At 36.2% G+C, this 20,584-nt stretch overlaps 1 long non-coding RNA gene across 1 annotated transcript in view; it reads left to right on the top strand.

Moving 5' to 3' along the window:
* The window catches only part of LOC308194508, a 112,160-nt gene extending 94,266 nt beyond the window's left edge, over positions 1-17,894 (top strand). The window contains exons 2-3 of the long non-coding RNA XR_013950618.1: positions 135-280; positions 17,751-17,894. This is a non-coding gene — a long non-coding RNA (uncharacterized lncRNA). The remainder of the gene's footprint in view (positions 1-134; positions 281-17,750) is intronic.
* Positions 17,895-20,584: the final 2,690 nt, after the last annotated feature.

Raw genomic sequence — 20,584 nt, 5'->3', positions numbered from 1 at the left:
GACTTGAGGCAGAAACATCCCATTTGAGCTTTCTTTATCCTCTTCAACCCACTTGTAGATCAGGGCCTGATTCTTACTGCAGACATTCACAGTAGTTATATTCATGCTCCCTTTCCTCCACGTCTTTCCCACAGGCCCAGCCAGCTACACAGCAACAAGAAAGAAATCCCTGGGAGGAACAAACAGTCCATCGCTCAGAGCCACATCCCAGTGACACCAGTGAACACCTTGTAGCTGGCTTTGCTGGGTGAAGAACGTACCCTGGCAGTGTAACCTGGAGGTGAGCTAAGAGGTGAAATGAATGCAGCTTTAAATAAATTCAAAATTATTTTGGTGTCTGTATGCAGATATATCTACCACTCCAGGCACACACATCAACCACCAGCAGAGTATGAAAGTGTAAGAACATGCCATATTTCTATGTGTGGAGAGGGTTATTTTACAACTTTTAACCTCGTAACAGATGTGGCAGATATAATTTTCCTCAGATCTTGTATAGCAATTATGCCATTTTACTGACCCATTTCTAACATAATATACTAACTTTTGAGGTTTTTCTAATGTCTAATGCACACCTACATTTATTTCACTTTTCAGTTCTGGCTTCTGATTTCATATCTGCAAATTATAGCTATCATTCTCAAAATAGCTTGGTCATCCTAGTGAACATTAGGTTAGCAAGACATGCTTCTCTGGTACTGATAACTTTTTTTTTCATTTATTTTGGAGCCTTTGTCATTCCGTGCCTTTATTGTTTTTTAGAAACATAGAAAGCAATGTTTAACAACTTCCAACTAATTTCTTAATCAGAGCAAGTTTCTTGCAAAGGCAAGCTGTAGGTTTGTGAATGGAAGTAGGGATAGCATTTGAGCAGACGTGGCCACTAGCATTACACCTACAGACACTTAAAATAAGGCCAAAATCATTTATATGCTCTTATATTACCGTGTCTGTGAAATCATGCAAATATTGCAGGATCTGGATTCAAAATTTCTCAATACAAAGGAAAGAAAAAAAGGCAGCCTATTTGGACTGTATCGAGAGATTGTTCTTATTACGTTTGTTGCTTTTGACAGAAAAACAAAGCTGTCACTTAAGTAATACCAGGGGGATAGAGTTGATATTACAGACATTGAGAGACCAAATATAACGTATAGTTAATTTAAAAATTCTTAACGTTCCTTGCTAGCCACAGTCTGAAAGAGCACTTCATTATTCCTTCTTAATTACTCAAAATCTGTATCACCCAGAGCACTTTAAATACAGAAAACGAATTCTGTGAAACTGTTTTTATGAATGATTTTTGACTCTCCTTTACCAGTAGAGAGAGGTGACCTACTCACAGTACGATGAAGCACACTTCCTGACAACTTGTGACCAAGTCCTATACAGCGTAAGCAGGACCTACCTAGAAACTACTGATGAAGAATTCACATACCATGAGTTACCAGATAGATGCATCACTTGCTTAAATGGCTGTTCTGCATTCCCAGTCTTTTAGATCTTATGGCAACATTAGGATTATAACTAGAAGCTAATCAGAGAACTTCTGCCAGATAGACTTAAGCAGCTTCACAGAGCCATTAAGAACCTGAGGCAGTACTTTGGAGCATGTAAGAAAAGGCTGTTTCTCTTTTAAAGGGTTTTTAATTGTGTTACTGTGATTTTAATTACTATTTAATGACTTAACATCATAATACAAGTTTCAGCCCACCAGCCACAAGCACCCTTCTCCCCTCCTTCCTCTTTGTTTTAGTAATTGGTGGTAGAAAGCATCCTAAAATGCTTACAAATCATGTGGCTAAAAATATAAAAACATTGTTTCAAAGCCTAATGAACAAGTCTCCTCTGTTTTCATTCGTTCACCTACCCATTATACAACTCAACTTCCAAACCTGGGCTAGCTACCACAAAAGTGGAAAAGAAGGGGACAAAACGTGGCTTAACTTTCAGAAATCTCACAGCCAGACAAAAGACTGGTTATCAAAGATCTCTTTGCACAAAATATTCACTGAGAAATTCATTCTCTGCCTTCCCTTTTGCAGTTTCCCAGCCTTGTACACCTGTTTCCTATCACTTGTATTCTCCATCACCACCTACCTACCACATAAAAGGAATATTATAGTGCTTCACCTGCAGTCAGAGGGGAGCTTTCAACATATAGACATCCAGCTTTCTGTGGGTCACCAGTAAATAGGCTGGACCAGGATTTAACTTCCCACATGGTGCAAGGAGCTGACTGTTTTTGCACATCTCCTTCTGTAAGGAAATGTGCACATCTCTTAATGTTGATCTAAAGAGCCAATGGTACCTAACTCCTTGAATTTCCCACTCAGCAGGATCCAGTTTCTCCCTCTCATAGACTGAAGCTTTTGCCTTTTTAAGAACCAGCTTCTCCCAGATCTTGGATACTGCTGAACTTGGAAGTGACACTCCTTTCTCCTCCTCCTTCCTCCCAGCTGGAGTATATACTAGGAAAAACAGGGCCAACAGATAATAGCCTGCTGATAATAATGAAGGGCATTTTATAGGGAGAGAGAAAAACTACTATAAAAGCCATCTAAAATGAATGTTCTGGACAGCTGGTTAGTGTTTCTGCACCAAATACTTTCCTACACATTTCTGAGATGACAAATGCTCATTTCAGTTAAAAGTGCAGATTCAGTTTTCTGAGACACTGACAAATAATTTTGATAAAGATAGACTATTTCACAGCCTCTGCAGCAGCCTGTCAGTTTTACAGCACCATTTTATCTTATGAAGCTCAGAGTATTGCCACATTGTTTAGAAAATGTTAAATATACATCAATAAACCTGTGTTCTTTTGCTCAGATACTAGTTTTGTTCCCATACAACTCAGGTTTTCTAGTTTCAGATCATGAGTAGTACCCAGGACTGACCGACCCAAAATTCCAAATATATAAACAAAAATAAATTATTTAAAAATAACTAAAAGGGAGGTATTCCATGAAGAGGCAAGATATAGGTCCCCCTAATTCTATTTACTATTGACTTCAATAGATAAGAGTTTATTCACCTTTCAAACGTCTGATGTAGGGCAATAACAAGAGAACATAATAGATACAGGATGGAAAGGGTTGAATGAAAATGTAGAAACGAAAGCAACTCGTGCTTTTCTCAGTCTGTCAACTTTACCTTGAATATGCAAGTATATGAGGACTCTTCATATTCTTTTTACAGTTAATTCCCTTTACACTCAGTTACATTAATGCATAACCTAGTATAGAATCCATAAGGGTCTGTACTGAGACATTGATGTATCTGAAGTTCCCTGTTACTGTTTACTTAATGCACAATACTTCAAGAATACTGAGGGAAAGTTTTTAGTTAATCTTAAACTCATCTAGACTCTCCCAAAACAAAGAACTAGGTGTTCAATCTTCCAAAGAGGACATGTCTAAAAACCCATCAGAACGTCCACAGGTAAAAGTCAGGGCTGCCATTCTTTAAGCCATATGAAGGCAAGACAGACAAGAACCAAAGAAACATTTCTAAGTTCCTTTAAAAAATGTTTCCAGTGAGGAACGTTATAAATATTTTATTGGAGGAATAGATAGAAATTTCAATTGCTCCTTGAAGAGCTATTGTGACAAATTTAGAGATTAAATTCAGCCATTAAAGTATCAAATGGAGAGATTTTAGTCCTGCTTTTATTGGAAATCAAAATGCAATTTTAAACTGTAGAGCTCCTACTGATGCCTTTATAATAGAAGCATTTCAGAGCTGGACTCAAATGGTTTATTCCACTCAAACTGACACTGAAAAAAAAGAGATTTAGTCTTGGAATAAAATAATATTTATTTCCAGACAAAAAGATTCAATTTTATTAAAGATGCAGAAGAGGGCAGCTGTTGTCTTTGATTATATTTACAAAGTATGAATCACTTTTAGCACACAGAGGTAGCAAACCAGAATAAATTAATGCTCACCATGTGGGGACATATGCAGATGATAAGGATGATCACAGCTCCTCACTTCAATTATAATTTCAGCATGTTCCTGCTACAGATGTCTGCCAGGCTTAAAGATACAATTTCAGACTACCATAAAAAACTTTATATAGGAAAGAAGAAAAGAATCCAAGATAGAAATTCAAAGGTTTTGTACACAAAAAAGAAAGCAAGTATTCCATATCTGAATTCACACTATTTGCCAAGTGACGCTTGGGCTTTCTACTGACTGTGAAATTGCCGTGTCGTAAAATTCTTAATGCATACAACACGAGGAAGCATTTTGTCAAATATGGTAGCAAATAGCTATGGCAGTTTTGGGGTTACAGTACCCAGATGGAGCATCCCAAGACAACTGACACTATCATGCAGAAATGCATGATGGAGAAATGAGGACATTAAACTGAACTACACATTTGGTTTGAGGACAGAGGACAAACATCTTTGAAGTTACTGCAAATAGGAAAAAGCCACCTTTTCTCCAGTGCTAGGAGATGTATACAGGTTGTTATAATACTCTAAAGATTACTTGTTAGATAGTATCCATAGTTATTTCAAATGGAACAATTATTTTTAAACTCTTGCTCTCCTGTGACAAAAAGTGTAAGTGTCAAACTGATATCATTTACAAATTTTGTCTATGATTTTGGATTAAGGATTGATATAAAGGAAGAGGAAAATTGCAAGTGCCTTACAGTGGATAGAAAGCGAAAAAATAGAATTTGCATGAATGAGAAAAGTCAGATATAAATACAGAATAAGTCTTTGTCTTTCTGAACACGTTCTGCTGGGTATAGACTTACATAATAGGAAAAATTTATATCTGCCTACTTTCCTTTTTACTGACTAGCTGAATGTTGATACTCCAGAGACCATCACAAGAAACTATGTAAGTCTATGAATTTCATTAAAAATTTGCAATACTGTGGTGAAGCTAAACACTGAAGAGAGTTGTGATCTCTGAACAGAACTGTTGTTACATAAAAATTAAAGTAACTATGAATTAGTAAATCGATCCATCAGGATGTAAACTGATTTGCAAGAATTGTACGTATCTTATCTAGTCCTGTCTGTCCATGAGAACAGATTTTTTTTTTTTTGAGAAAATGTCTGGAAAGGATAAACTGACTTTGTGTGAATGTATCTGAATAACTAGCCCCCCTTGTAGCAGATTACATAGGAGTACTATATATGTGTGGGTGCATATATATCAATACATATACATAACAGCATGTATTTCCAATATACATGTAATGCTTTCATTTGATTTAGATAATCAGTTACCAATAAAGGATTAAGACTAATCACTAGGAATTACTTTTGCAGTAGTAGAATAACTATAGATATCATAGAGATCCTGAATGCTTTCTGTGCATTATTAATGACTAAATAAACATACATCTGGTAACATCAGTACCTTGCTCACACCCTCTGCTTCTCAGATCTCCAACGCAATTCAAACAAGGTAGTTTTGAATTAAACTATTTATCTTTTTTTTTCCCTCCTCAAACTGTCATATCCTAAATGGTTCATTTGTTGTCATGTCTACAATTTATAAATTGCTAATAAGTTTTGCTTATTTTAATTTGACAGAAAATCACAAGATATATACTTAAAAAACATTAGGACTGGTGACTGCAGAAACATCACCAGTGACCTTAACAAAAAGTGAATTCACATCCAATAAAGCCTCTAGTTAAGATGACAAAGGAAAATTTTTCTGGAAGCTTATCGTCAGTTTTCCTCAGAGCAGAAAAGGCACACGTTGTAAAAGAAAGTATCTCAAAATTGTGTAGTTGAATAACTTTTGTTGTGATAGCACTGTCTGTCTGATTATTTTGGGGACGCAACAGCAGAGTGGAGAAGAGTAAGATGCAAGATGCAAGCCTTGCCTCAGATAGAACAGATGAGTATGTCATTAATTTATTCAATCACTCATAAATGCATTGCATAATTGAAGAGATGCTGTAATACATTCCCCTCTCCTCTTTTTGATAGGAGAGTCAAACACCATGCAGTTATACAGAGGTTACCTCCTCTCTGTTGTGCCTTACCTATTGCATTCTTCTTATTTATTTTATTTTTTTTTTTTTTTTTTACCTTCCCCTGCCCAGAGTATTGTTACAAGTATATGCTCATCCTCTTCTTCCCTCTTAACCTTCTCTTTCCCCTCATTCTGCTAAACAGAAGACCCATTTCCTTCTCAAACCCCAGGTCACAGAGCTTGTAACCAGGTGGTAAGCACAGCACAGCCCCAACCACAATGTAACAGCTCAGGAAAGAAGTTTAAAATGGCCTTTGTCTCCCTCCCTGGCTATAAGAAGTATACTCAAAATTCCTGCCAAATGCACACATCGAGCAGAACATCCAAGGGTTCACAAAGTTTACGTTATTTTGGATCAATTTATTATGCTTGTCAGACCCTGAGACTCTTCATCACTGGTTGTGAGAAGTTCTCTAGAGAGTACAGCCAGAACTGTCATTCAGAAAGCAGAAATTTCCTGCTTCCTGTTCATGTGAATTTATAATGACAGCTATCTGTAAGCTCTACCGACTGCAGGGTATAACCTGATCATTTCAGAGGAATGATCTCATTTTATCAGTGACTTCTGTTTCAATCTACCAAGGCATCATTTTTGCACACAGCTTTTGCAGAAGGTAGACTGATATTTCACATTAGAATTTCAGCTGCAGTCCCATTCTTGGGGACTATGAAATGATAAAAAGTACTCCTAATATTGTAATAAGACTATGCATATATAACTTCAGAATTTCTAAGGCAGTTACATTCTGTTATTGCATAGGTTAATTATGGAGAGAGGAAAAAAAAACTATTATAAACTTGTATTAAAGTAGTCTGGCTTTCACATGTGGTTAAAACCACACTAATTAACAAAAATACTCCATGATAGCTCAGTTAACTAGAAGGAAATATAAGCTCAGTACCATTAAATGCCAAAGGCCAACTAAGGTGATATCCGTGTGAAAAATCCTGAGCGTCAAGGGATGCAGATCAAGTATTATCAATGGCAAGAATAAAGCTTGGAGCATCTGGTTCTGTTTCACTATTTTGTAGCAGCGAGATTTATCAAATACTTCACAATAGAGTTGTTCTTGGGCCAATTAAACCACAACCTTAAGGGACAAGTGTAAGATAACAGTGAAAAGACATTCTGATATACACCCTTATGATAAGAAATATGACGTGGCACTGGACGTGGACTAAGCATTTACACCAGCATAACAGAACACTAGATGAATTATGAGATTTAGAAACTAAGAGGATTGTCAAAATTTGCTAATCCCTTGCCAGGAGAATAGGTAGGACGTATATATATGTGTGTATATATATATAAATATCTAGGAGAACATCTAGCTTATTTTGCCTAAAATATATTTATAGCCTTTATGTCAATGGGATTACAAAAATCACATTTAACAGATGTATATTGAAATATTTTGCTGAAGTAAGGTCTTTGGTACCCTAGGTTGACAGATTATTTAGAAGTTATTTAGGTACATGGTTGAAAACACTTAAATTATTTTATCAGTAATCATAATATATTTGATTAGTATTTGATCATTTCAACTTATCCTTCCACATTATATATTTCTGTATTCATTTTTTAACAACCATAATTTTTCTTCTGATACAACCACGCCATTAGGAAATACATCTATAGATTTATTATTTAAATAAAATTAGGGCATTGCTCTTGTCCATTTGAGCTAATCAAAAAGATGATTTTAGCCTCTCTGTTTAATGAAGAAAAGTATATCGCAGAAACATGACCACTGGTGCAAAGCCAGAGAAAACACGGACTAATGATACCAACTTTCAGACGCTTTACACTAATTTCATTCCAGCAACACCACATGCCTCTGAATTTGGCAAGAAAAACACATTGAATCCAGAATATTCTTTAATTCAAGACCATGCCATAAAAACAACTGTCACAATGGAACATACTTAAAAGCATAAATTCATTGTGAAGTTGTAGAAGAATCTCAGCAGCTTTAACAAACTTTCCCAGCTATGAGTTATAGCCAAGATTTTAAATGTTCTAGTTTACATACTAACAAATTACATATATTGAGTTCATGCACAGCAAATGACAAGTAAACTTTTTTTCAGATAGGTATGTTGCAATCAAATCAGTGACTATGACAGCAACTATGTTTGAATTAACTCCTCCTAAACATGGCCTGAAACTGTATCATGCAGTTCAGTATGGCTGAGCTGACCAAAGCAATTTCATGAGATATTTATGTAACTCATACCAGGTATACCAGGTATAAAGGTTTGTTTTGTTTTGTTTAAAAAAAAAAAAACTTATTTGTTGATATGCCCTAGAAATCTAGGGCACAAAAGTTTCAGTTCTTGTCCTAATAAATGTCTGATTATCCCATGGAAACTAGGACAAGCTTAAAAGGATGAAAATGAAGCCCATGAAGCCCATTTCAGAATGTCCCCTGGTGGTTAAGGTACTCTCCCAGAAAAATTAAAAAGCTATTCCTTTAAACTAGAAAGCAAAAAGTAAGTGCTTTGTTGCCAACAGAAGGATGACACAGGGTAGAAATTTTTATATTAGGAATGGAATCCAAACCTTATTAATCTCCAAGTTTTGCTCTTTTGGGGTTTTATTTTAATTTTCGGTTGCTATGTAGGTTTTTCATGTAAAAAGAAAAAAAGAAAAAAGAAAATCTCCCCTATTCAAGACTATTCTCTAATCTTTACTCAGATTCAAAAATTGCATCTCTTTGGCCAAAACAATATGCTTCATACAGAACTATGCACTTCTGTCCTCCAGAAGAAATATGTACATTTCCCTAAATTAAACATGATAAGGCACCACAATAGCTGGATTTTTACAACTCTTCTGAACTACACAAATCAGTAAACACAAAGAATATTTTTATATCTAGGTGTCAATTGGGTAATGGGGGGAAGAAAGGGAGAATTCAAGAAAAACTTCAAACATAATAATTGATACATTCCAAAGGACAAAAAAAAAATCCTAAACTTCTTATCTGAGCATTTCATCCTTCCCTCTCAAAATCCTGAAGCTCAGGAAACAGCATAGTTCCTCACACTGTGTAAAATCATGTAGTGAAGATTAATGATTGTCATCTGTAATGCTGTAAGGGTGCCACCAAATTTCTAACACCACCCCTTCATGTTCTCTTGTATGGAAGCATCTAGAAAAGCTGGTCATTTCAAATATTTTGTGTGAGGCTGCCATAAGTATGGTTATGTTCCTGTACAAGCATTTTGTAATTAATATCACTGTACTGCCCACAGTTTTCATTCTAGATATTTCTTAGCAGTGACTTTTATTGTAACTGAGCAATTTGGAAAATAAGTTACCTTTTGCCACAACGTGGGAGGAGCATCTAAATGCTCTTTGTGTTATCTGTTGGCTGTGATTTGAAATGGCATCTCCCCTTTGTTCCACCACAGCAAACCTGTAGTTAGCCTTCACTCTTGCATTAGTCTTAGGCTAGCCCAGCTGCAATACACAAATACAGCAGCTTTTCCACTTACCAAAGCTCATTTAAACTAAAGATGAGTCACATCTAGTCACAAGTTCAATAGAGAACATGCATTTGACAGCAAAACCTACAAAGCTTTTAAGGGCTTTCCTCACCATTCTTCTGTATTCTTTGTCCTATTATCCACTATTTCATTCTTCTTTATTTTGTTGGTTATTTTCACATGAAGTTACAATAGTTCAGACCTGAGAGGTTGAATTTTACATAATTCTTGCAAATATGTTTTTGTTGTGTTTGATTGGAAGAGTAACAGAAGATTTCAAAGAGCTCAAACTCCCCAAGGGTTTACATACTTTAAAATCTCTATTGCAAAAAAAGTGTGAGGGGGACAACAGACCTTCCAATTAATATTACATTAGCAGCATTTTTTTCTTTTTTTTTTTTTTTTACAGACTACTATCAGGGTTGTGTGCTTAATGAACAGTTTGATTTAAAGCTTAAAATTATTAAGTGTTCCACCAGAGTCATAAATAATGCAGTTTATAATATTTCTATCGAGCATATAAAACTACATTTGTCTTCCATTAACAACACACTTTTTAAGTAGCCTGACCTCTTCAGATATATAAGAACATGCAATTAGTGCAATTTGTCACAGGTCCTTTACATTTTAATAAGATGTAATTAATTGCCTGTTTAGTCTAATTAACTTTGAAGCCCTGACAGTTCTTGCTCTCTGGTATAAAGCACAGCTTCTTATTTGAATTGCTAATATCAGACAGAGTGCCTCCATACAACAATAAATTCAAAGCTGTGTACCTTTGCACATTAAGAGACACGGGGCTAACCTACTAATATTTGCGTTAACTTTTTCCAAACCTATTTTTAGCAACCTGTGCCAATACATGGGAGTCCACATTTGTGAAAGAGCCAGAATAACTGTATAGTACTATTGGAATTCTACTGATGATCCCAGAATATAATAGCTCTATCTGAGCCATACTACTTGAGTATGTTTCATACATGATTTAACAAATGAATTACAGACTCAGGCCAGCAGAGATGCAAATCCTTTATGCCCTTCGAAGTTATCTTGCAGCTCATGAAGAGCATAGCAACATATTAAACAGATGACCCTGAAAGCCCTACACTTTACTGATCAAAGAAAGTTATCAGCTACATGGAACTAACATTGGACAGAGTTAAAAATAACATTGGACACAGTTAAAAGCTTTGGAACTCATACTTGTGGTTTTTGTTTTTAGTTTGGACTTTGGGTTTTGTTTTTTAGCTGTATAGGATAATGACAGTGTATCTTGATTTTAATGCAAATTTTTATTTAAAATACAGATTTATCTCCTGATTATTTTAAATACTTACAGGACTGAATTTACAGATGCTAAATAGAACTTAATTCAACTTAATAGCAAATAAAGGGGCAGGTTGACATACCTTCTCTTGAATAAAATCCTTCTCTGTAAATGACCCTTCTAAAGTTAGTGACCTTCTTCTAGAACTACAAAAATGGGAGAACATGAGAAAACGTACAGAAAAGTGCATATGGAAAACACAAACTATTCAATGAAGTGTTGATGTATGTTCAAAAAGAGCATATATAATACATTCAGTGGAAGTTTTTGCAAGTTGAAATATTTTATTTTTTTTATTCTGAAAATAGGAATAATTTCACAGTCTGGGGGCTCTTTGCATGGCCCTCACAGAATGCCAAGTAAGGGGATATATAAATCTCACCTGCTATAACACAGACACTGACAGGGACAGAATGAGCACCAAAGCAAATATGAGGTAGAAATGATTTTTTATTACTTTAGGTATTTCTAGATGTCAGATAAAAATGAGAACATTGCTAAAAAATTTACAGAATGACAGCTGTGCCTTACGGATAACATTCTATGGTTTGATATATGAGGCAGAAAATGTGAAAAATATTGTGAAGTACCACCTTGACATGATGATGGAATGCCACAGGAAGTACGCTAACTCTGGAGGAATGTAATAGACCACCGTTAAATAAGAGGAGGAGGCTTACACAGTCCAACAACAAAAAAAGAAATATCAGTCTTTACATAAATGAAAGTTGCGAAAACTTTTTCCTTTTTATACAGCCACCCAAGTTCTGATGCTTCTGTTTGAGCAGGATTATGCCTCAGTTTCAATGGTTACAGAGGACTTTGCAAACGTACTATGCCTTTTACCAAACACCAAAGGATGCAGCCACTACAGCATTACAGAATTTATAGTACAGGCTATTACAACAGACTATGTATTTTTTAAAAGTACTCAAATATAGCACAGGAAGGCTCAATAGGCAATAGTTATGTGGCTAAAGCAATTTAAAATAACTGCTATAGCCTCATTTATCAAAGTCTGCTCCAAGCCAGACTATAAACAGTGAAAAGTTGAAAATGAATAAGAACCAAATCCACTCAACATCCTGCTAAATGTCCACTTAGCATCATGTATACTTACCCTGTCACAGATGCATCTGTACATTTTGTACTTGAATATGAAGTATTCCCCCACATGCTCGATCCTTGAAACAAGGATCACATAATCGAACCCCATTTGGTACAATAGGGCAAGAATGTCTGGTGTCCACCCTGCAAATCAAGGCCACATGCATGCCCTAATCCCATTTTAACACCAGGCTTGGACTAGAGCTGCATCAGCAGTACTGCACCTCGTGTCTGTCTGGCTTCAGGAGTAAGCCAGGCCTGTGAGCAGAAAGGGTTGCTGCATGGTACAGGAGGATGCTCAGTCTGGCTGGTCAAAGTGCCAGGTCTGACAGGTAGGCGGCCCTGCCTCCTGGCTAAGATGCCACATTGAAGCCTGCACTCACCCTGAAACTGTCGTGTTTACAGAGCTTCTTCCACATGGTACAGCTACATTCACAGTCTCCAAAAGCATCCAAATTCCCTCAGAGCACCTCCACACGGACAGCCTTCCACCCATATCAGCTGGCAGCCCTTCACTGTATCCACCACTGAACTACCCAGGTACCTCCTCCATGCTCTTTTAACCCTCCACTGTATCAGTCATTATTTAACTGAAGCCAGTTTCATTTTTAAAAAGAAAAGTGGAAAGACAATGAAGCATTCAACTCTGCTCACCAGAGAATATGCATGAATTTGGGAAAATTTTCAATAAATGTATGATATTGCTATAGGCTGTATAAAAATTACAGTTAAAAAGCAAAGTAACGGCTTCTGAACGTCACTCCAGGTTTGTTAGTTATACATGTCAGACACATACAAGGAAAAATGGATAGAAAGCCAACAATGATACAAGTGATGATGAGTTATAATTGTAGTACCAGTAAATAAAAAAAATAAATCAATGTTTTCATAGAAACTGTTTAGAAAGAAAATTGTTCAGGTCATCCTTTCTAGACCTTATCACATCTTCTCTTGTGTAATTGCACCAGTAAACATAGTGTCAAAGATCAGCCCCAGCTCTGTTTATCTCAGCGTAGTAAGAAACAGTAGGGGGACAGGCATTCGTAAGGAAGCAAGCAGTGCTTCCTTTTGGAATTTTAAATCATTTCTTCTAGCAACACGAAATAAAGAACTTTACACAATTATTAATCACCATATGATCACTGCTCAACAACAATGCCACAGTTACTGTAGCATTCAAGTCAAATGTTAACAAAAAAGAACACAGCAGCCAAAGCGATGTATACCTAAAACAAAAAGAAAAGTTGAAGACATTTTGTATTTAGCAGGGAAGAACAGGCTTCAAAGCCTCTTTCCTTCCTAGGTCTTCAGGAAGACAAAAATCTACCTAATCTTACACTCTCAATGAACAGACATAAAATTTCATTAAAATATCTGCCAAAATTCATACTCTTATTTTGCGTTGCTAGGCGTCTCCTCCAAGTCTTATTTCTACTGACCATGTTCATCGTTCTGGGTGAAAAATTCATTTGAAACCTGGTCCCATAGTTGCTGTATGTGAAATCAGTTGGACTACAGGAACTGAAAAGATTAAAAATACCTTCCAAAATAAATGCTACCTAATGGTTACTTTTTCAAGGTTAGGACCCCATTTATCTAGGTTAGACAAGGAACTAATGGAAAAGGAAAGGGGAGGAACTGTTTATGAGATGGTGAACATGGAGATTTTTTTTGGTTGTTGGTGGTTTTTTTTTTTGATCCCCAAACCAAACAATCAGAATAAACAGCTATGATGACCATCTCCTTACCTTACAGTCTCTTATGAAACCAAGATAAGGCAATGACTTCAGAGCATACAAATAAAAAAATAAAGTGACCAATTAAAATTGGACATGCAGTTGGTCATTTACATTTCTTATTAGTCAAAGGCAATCCTGATAGTGAGGGATTTGGATAACTGGACAAGTGGGCAAAAAGATGGTGGCATAAATTTAGATAAGCTGCAAACATTTGGAGTACCAAAGGCCAACAAATCATTCAAAGTTGTAGAAATTAAGAAAAATAAACTCAGTAAGGATAATTATAATACACTGTACATAGATGAAAATATTGAAGATAGGTAAAAGGTATACTCTGCATAAGACTCCACCTACTCCATACGCTTCTTAGACCCAATAAACCTCAGCTGAAATATCATGACTGGCACTGAACACTTCAATATAAATAATAAAGAATAATTAGAAGTGTAGAGACTATAAAAGAGAATGAAGCACACAAAATCTGACACCAAGCAGGAAAATTAAAGGAATCAGTATACTAACTTCAGAAAATGTAAGGCACACATTTCCAAATATGTAAGATAATGTTCTAAACTGATAGTGATTGATCTCTACTAGGGTAGAAAAAAATTAATCATTGCATATTTGAGGAGCATGAAACAATCCTTATGATTAAAGAAAAAACTTATGTCTAAACTAGAGTTGTAAAGATATATAAGAGATGTTCTCAAAATTGGGTAGGTTCATCATTTGAAGTCCCTTTTAGCTCAACCTGTCAAAGAGTTCTAATAAAGAAAATTTTGTTAATAATATACAGTGGCATCTGAAAGCAAGTGAACTTCCAACAGTAGCGACACATTATGAAACTAAACATCTATTTAAGGTGAAATCATTTTTGTCTACTTATAAGAATAATCACAAAGTTCTTATATTAATCTATTTTAAATTAATGTCTGTCAGAGGGGAAAATCCACTGAAGAAGTTTAGCATTGTTGACAGTAGTTGACATGCAGGTATGATTGATGTCTACCTTTCCTTCAAGGATGAATGGGAAGCTGGCAAATGCCACATGTACATAATGCTTGGAATTTTAAGGAAAATTGCTTTTCAGACATCGTACTTGACATTTCCTCCTCATACTTCAAATTATTCCTTGGTACAAGTTGCATGTTTATATAACGTGCTTTGCTCTACAGTCTGGTTTGATCACATCTCCTTTAGGCTTTCTTCAGGCAGTTGAAGTTATAAATAGGCCAAAAGCACTGCCTGTAGTAGAGATGAAATAGAGATTAACTCTGTCAAAAAAAAAAGGAGAAAAGAAAAAAGCCAAGGAAAAGCTGAGACCTTTATATTGAGCCATTAGCAGAACACTGAACTTTTATTCTACTTACTCTAAACTGCCACCCAGGCTTCTACTGCTTGCCTCTATTAAGAGGCAGCAAAAATAATGAAGGATAACTTCAGCCCTTCTGATATGTTTTTTATGAAGTTAAACTAACAAAACCAGAGGAAGGAATTTTGGAGAGCTCATTGGCATACAGAAGGCCCTACTGCAGTGACCTAATAAGGTTCAGGAGGATATAGCCTGTGTGAGCTCAGGAGCACAGATCGATTTGTGGACATGAAAGATGCCAGTGGAGACTTTAGTTGGTGTCTCCTGTGACACAGCCGTGCTGCTGACTCTGGTTTGTCATGCACCATGCCTGTTCCTAAATAAGATAACCTGATCTACGCTTCAGGGCTTCCTTCTATTTCAGATTTTGTTTCATCGAAACAGGAAAAAACAGTTTATAAGTTTATGGGTCAGATATTCATTCCCAGAAGACATACACAAAGCCTAAGGGAACAAGTGAGCAATACTTGTTGTTGCAATTCAGGTCTGCAACCACAAATCCTAAGAGTCTGTGTTGTAGGGATGCTGTGAGATAAAGTCTAGCTATGGAGTAGAAAACTAGAAACTGCAGAGGTATCTAATGATCAAACAGATGATTGTTTGCTTAAACACTTAAGCATAGCACATTGATTTGCACTCTGCCATATTCAAGCATAACTAAAACAGATAAAATCCTGAGTAAAGAAGGCGGAACTCCAGACATCGATCCCCAGACACATATTGACAAGTGTGAGTTAAAATGTAAACATAAACAGAGCCATGAGTTTCACCTTAAGTAAAACCCTCAGGCATGCTGAGGAAATTTGAACCGTGAAGATTTGCCTACAGGCAAAACAGTTTACTGAAACTGTAGCATGCCAGTTAAAAAGATAGGGATGTAGGGGTAGCTGTAAAACATTCAGTTTAACAGCCTTGGCTCCGTCTTTCGCTTCTTCACAAAAATAAATACAGAAACATGAGGCAGCTATCTGGCTCTGTTAAGGTTAGCAGCTGTATGTCCTGCAGCCCTGGAGAGGGAAGTATCAAAAAATCTTGAAATGGATACAGGTTCTTCTGTTCAAAACCTAGGACCAGAAGCACATCCGTGCATCACGAGTTATCCATTTTAAGACCAAGATGCTTTGCACCAACTTGTTTTTACAGTAATGAAGTTTAGTATTAGAGGTGAGTGTTTCATTAGATATTCTGAACCTACAACTTACTCTGAATCATTTTGTTGAATCAAACGGCTGTATCACGTCCTCTAGGATTTTTTGAAATTATATTCACAGCACTGATCACGATGCAAGCTCTTTGATTTCCAGTCCAGGAGTCATGCCTTCGACTTAGATACAGTAACTTGACCTTAAGAATACAAAAGGAGAGGGAACCAAGTTGTTCACTCAATACTCTATCAACTATTAGAATTTCCACAAGTTGATTGATGCATTGAACTCCCGTTCATTTTGAGGGCAATTTTGCTTGTTAAGTGCTGGTAGGATTGCTCCCTATCCTAGATTCTGCATGCTAACTGTTAAATGCAGGAGGAAAAGTGTCACAGAGCACAGGGGTCTGAAGCTCTATCATGTCAGACACATTGATAAAATCCTGCTCAAACAAGTTGAAAAAAACTGCCCTAAGCTACAGTAATCATTAAAACTAAATCTAAGTTAACGTTGAGTGCTATTAACTTCCATTGCAGTGTTAGCAAAGAAACCCCCGATGGGAAGCTGACACAGTTTTAGCTATTATTACCATCTTGTTTCTCAGAACTAGATGAATGCTTTAAAGATTGAACCTCTTATCGTATACTTTCCATGTTTCATTACCATACTTTAGTCTTAGCACGTGAGCATACCTACACAAATGCAAGCAGGTCTATGCAACTCTGTTCATCACTTCAGCTTATAATAAATCTTTCATTTTCATCTAAGAGTCTGTCAGAAATAGCTTACCAAAAGTAGTAAGCCATCTATTGGAGGTCCCAAAAGAAGCATCAGACAACAGCACAACATACATGAGGCTCTCTACATCACCCACTTTGGACTTGGAAAAAAGGAAACGGCCATCTCACTTTTCAAAGCATTCAAACCACCAATAAACAAATGAAATAGCAAGAAGGGAATTGCTGCCAACTGGTATATAGTTTATAAAACAGTCATTCTTTTCTTTAAAAAATTAAACCAGGTCAAACAAACATCGTCTGAATTTGTTTAATAACCAAGCTCAAAATTCACTCTCAGCATTGACTCTCTGTGTCTGAGGACTGTATTATGCATTATGTACACATCAGCTTCTATCAATAAACAGTAATGATTTCAGCAGCACGGTCATATGGAAGACTTTTGAGTTCTAATCCTTTTTAAAAAGACAAAATAACATTTTTCTTTTACAGGAGCTATAGACAGGTGATATTTATTAATTCATCCACATATGAAATGTATGATTACCTTTTTTTTCCCCTCTGAAAGCAGAGCCATTTCAGAAATAAGATTACTATTAAAAATATTTACCTGCATTTTTCATGGAAGTTAAAATGGATTACAGAGAGATGGGTTTGGACTTATTTTGAATTACACACGTTGAATTTTTAATATATGGAAATCTCACTATTTGCTCTCTGTGGGAAAACTTGTCTGATCAGTTATCCAATAGCCATTTCCTTGCCCTGAAACAAAACCTAAGGCATTTATTCAGTTTTTATTTTTTCTTTATTTAGGCAGACTTGCTGGCTTCAGTGGGAGTTTAGCACTGCAAGATCTGGAAATAAAAATTGAATGAAGACATTAACATCTGTTCACCTGGAAGAAGTATCTGCATTTTTCTTGGCTTACTTTATACCCAGGGCTGAATAAAGCACGCAATAGCATGGTTACTCACAGAATATTGTCAATTTGATCATTTTGCACTATCCTGTGGAGAGATTAAGAATAGGGGAGATACCTGCTTTTCTGAACTCTACATTGAAATTCCATCTTCAAATAGTAGCAGTCAAGCAGAGCTTCAACTGCATAAAATGGGACTACACAAATGCTTCTGGCATACTCAAAAACTTCTTTGTTATACTGCAGAGACAGAATTCTGTAATAGAAACTATAAATTAATCTCTTTATGCAATGCTTAGTCTCCTACTAAAACCATGTCATGACAGTTTTGTGCTGAGTGCACTGCTTTTGCCCCTGTTTCTCCCATCTTCCTGTAACTCTAAAAAAAATATCAGCTTTGGCTCTTTGTCTCTTGTACCACAGCTTTCATTGTTTTCAGTTCTCATGAGAACACTTTGGACTAGTGTTTTGAAGAGACATATGGTACAGGTGTTCTGTGAATCCTTTTAAACTAAATGTGTATTTACATCAGTTTCCTGTTATGCTAAGACAGTATGATGACTTCTTGTCCTTAATCTGTGTTCTTTAGGAAAAACCTTTAGCTTTAAATGGTCCATCCTACCAGTCTCTGCTCTGTATATTCCAGTTTCTTTCTTCTCATTGGAATGAGCTTTTTGATGCACTTCTCCAAAAATGACAAACACAACTTCATGACTTTAAACCTCCCAACAATCATTTGATGTTTTTTGTTTGCTTTAAGATACATCAGAGGATGTCAGTGTCACTTGAGATCTTTCATTGATATGTTTGTACCCTTGATTACCAGAAGCACCCAACTCTACACATGCAAGATGAGTACACAGTGAGTTGGAAAAGGTTTCCAGATCTCAGGAAGCTATCTGATGGATTTTGAAACAAATTCTGTACAAAACAAGGGTAATGTAGCTTGATGGCTTCCAGGTAGTAAAAGACCGATTTCTCCATATGAAAGTATGAGGTATGTCTGTAGCTGTTTTTGTTTCTTTAGTGGATGAGTTTATTTCCATTATATTAAAAGTGGTGAGCATCAATAAATATTAATATAAAACAGCCCAGCAACAGCCTTCTTTGCAACAAAGAACAACTTTTTCTCCTCACCCCCATTTTTCTTCCTTGTGCATGAGTGTCTTCTGCCATAAAAAAATACCATAATTAAAAACTTACCAGCTAACTTAGTCAGCTTCTTTGTTAAGTATTTATATTTTATATCATTATTCTCCTCATATTCTGTCCAGAAAGCCATAGATGACCAATTACTCTTTTTCCTTGACCATTAATTCTAGATCAGGCCTCTTTGAGAAATCACCAAGCCCTTGAAATTTCCAAGTTTGACAGCCTGAGCTTCCCATGTCAAACAGTTATGAGTACTCTTCCATGTCTCCATGGATTTTATAGCACCACTACTGTGCATTCTTAATCTGAAATCACTTTCTGCCTGAGGCTAGAACACAAAACCTGTCTTCCAAACAGATGCAGAACCTAGTAGTCATCTAACTTACATTAAATGCCATCTAAGTTGTACTATGTTTGTATGTCTCTAAGTCAGCCAACAGATAGCAAAAAAAGTAGTATGCTCTATTTGATTTAGCCAGAAAATTGGACAATGTACAGGGTCAAAAACCAGCAGAATATCCCAGCTGCTAATAACTTAGGCTGCTAACAGACTCCATTCTTGTATGATAATAATCACCTAGTACAATGCCAGGACTATGAACTATCCAAACAAAAAAGATCTGTCACAGATCAAGGAGAATATTTTATGAATTTCAGAGCTGTAAGGAGGGAATAAAAATGAAGTAAGACTCTAATTAATTTGAATTAAATTAAATGGGAGGGCATTTGTGAAAGTAGGGAAAGAATTATAGTACCACTGTGAAAGCAATGTGCAACAGTTCCTGCAAATATGCCTAGCTGTCTCTTCAAACTCCACAACTCCACTTTTTTTTTTTTTGGCCAGTATGATCAAATGCTTTGCCTGAAATATTACAAGACAGAGCCAAAAGATACAGCACTGGCTGGAAGAGACTACACTGAAGCTTACTTTATGATCATTCTTTAAGTTAGAGCACTAATGTGTTTATTGTAGTTCATATTTCTTTTACAGGTAGCAAGAGCTGTTTTTAAGAGATCATAAACTGTATTTCCATTACCCAATTTTATAGACAGATTTGAGTTCTTCCTCACTGTATGTAGCCACTCCACATACGTAAGCAGGATCTGCTACGTACAATTGTAGAAAAATAGGTCTTAAAGGGAACTCAAAGGCGTTGTGGTCCATCTCCGTATGCCTTTTAGTGGATTAAATTGATTCTAATATAACCCCACTCATTTGTAAGACCTACCTAAAAGGCATCCAGGAAAAAGAGTGGTTGTTTGTTTTTGTTGTGTTTTTTTTGTTTATTTAAAAAAGTACCAAATCCTTCTACCTAATCAAATCCTTAACTGATACTCAGGGCTGGCAGAGATTTTAGTGACTAAAATGACTTTAATGATTTCAGAGATTCAGTATTATAGCTAATATTTGATCCTAGCATAAAACTGCCACTGGGATGACAATGGGAGCCTTCATTAAAAGAGGAGTGGCCAGCAGGTCAAGGGAGGTGATTGTCTCCCTTTACCCTGTCCTTGTGAGGCCCCAGCTGGAATACTGCGTCCAGGTCTGGAGCCCCCAGCACAAGAAGGATGTTGA

The sequence above is a fragment of the Anser brachyrhynchus genome (genome assembly GCF_964034855.1).
Source record: "Anser brachyrhynchus genome assembly, chromosome: 4".
NCBI lineage: Eukaryota > Metazoa > Chordata > Aves > Anseriformes > Anatidae > Anser > Anser brachyrhynchus.
Note: the sequence above shows the minus strand (reverse complement) of the source record. Positions and strands in the feature narration are given on the sequence as shown.